At 43.5% G+C, this 851-nt stretch overlaps 1 long non-coding RNA gene across 1 annotated transcript; it reads left to right on the top strand.

The window, feature by feature from the left end:
* Positions 1-335: 335 nt before the first annotated feature.
* On the top strand, positions 336-573 carry LOC112959351. The gene is made up of 2 exons (XR_003251602.1): positions 336-394; positions 473-573. It is a non-coding gene; the product is annotated as an uncharacterized LOC112959351 (long non-coding RNA).
* Positions 574-851: the final 278 nt, after the last annotated feature.

Below are 851 nucleotides of genomic sequence, written 5' to 3' on the forward strand. Positions count from 1 at the left end.
GAGCAATGCGATATCTTTTTGTCTCCTTTACTTCATTGCCCATGTCTTTTTTTTCCCCCACTCATTTTCTTGCACTCTTTTATATTTCAGGTTGTCCTCACATTAACCTTCTTTCCTATTAGTTTACCCTCCCTTTTTCAGCTCTTTTTCCTCAACAACTCTCCACCAAGGTCGCTTCATTTTCTTCAGTTTTCTTTTTCCCCACCAGCGGGGAACATTTGGATTCTAGAATTTCAGCATCCCTCCTGCTAACTGGTATCCCTCAAAGCACACATCTCGTGGTTTGAAGGGTAACAGGCAAAAAAAAAGTTCTTATCTCCACAGGTGCTCAGTCCATTGAAAAAAAGGCTAGAAAGGAATTGCTCACAAAAGAGAAAAGACAAAGTGCCTCTGGGTGAGTGCCAGCAGCTTGTGTTACGGTGTAAGGCGAAGARGCTCGCTGCATCCTTACAAATAAACGCATGTGACTCAGTTATCAGGGGAGGATGCCCTCAGCAACCACAGAGGACACAGCAGCTGCAGCTGCTGATCATCCCTCAACTTTAGACCGCCGTACYAATGAGTGGATATGTGTTTTGGTACACATACTTAATAAACAATATGCTACTCTGTGGTCTGTTCTCTCTGATTCTTCATTGCACTATTTACCCAGACCCTTCTTTCCAACATTACTAGATGCTGGTTTATGTTCTGCTKGAAGGGTAATGTTGCAAGTGGGCTTGGCGGGAGGCTCCACCACAGGTTAGAGCCAAGGTGATACATATAATCTGTGGAGCAGAGCACTTTCAAAACGGAGCCTTTGTACCTTTTCTCCTGGTTTGTTTGTTTCTGTAGATTTGCATTAAGTACTT

Source organism: Nothoprocta perdicaria, unplaced genomic scaffold, assembly GCF_003342845.1.
Source record: "Nothoprocta perdicaria isolate Ctin4 unplaced genomic scaffold, notPer1 scaffold_99, whole genome shotgun sequence".
Lineage (NCBI taxonomy): Eukaryota > Metazoa > Chordata > Aves > Tinamiformes > Tinamidae > Nothoprocta > Nothoprocta perdicaria.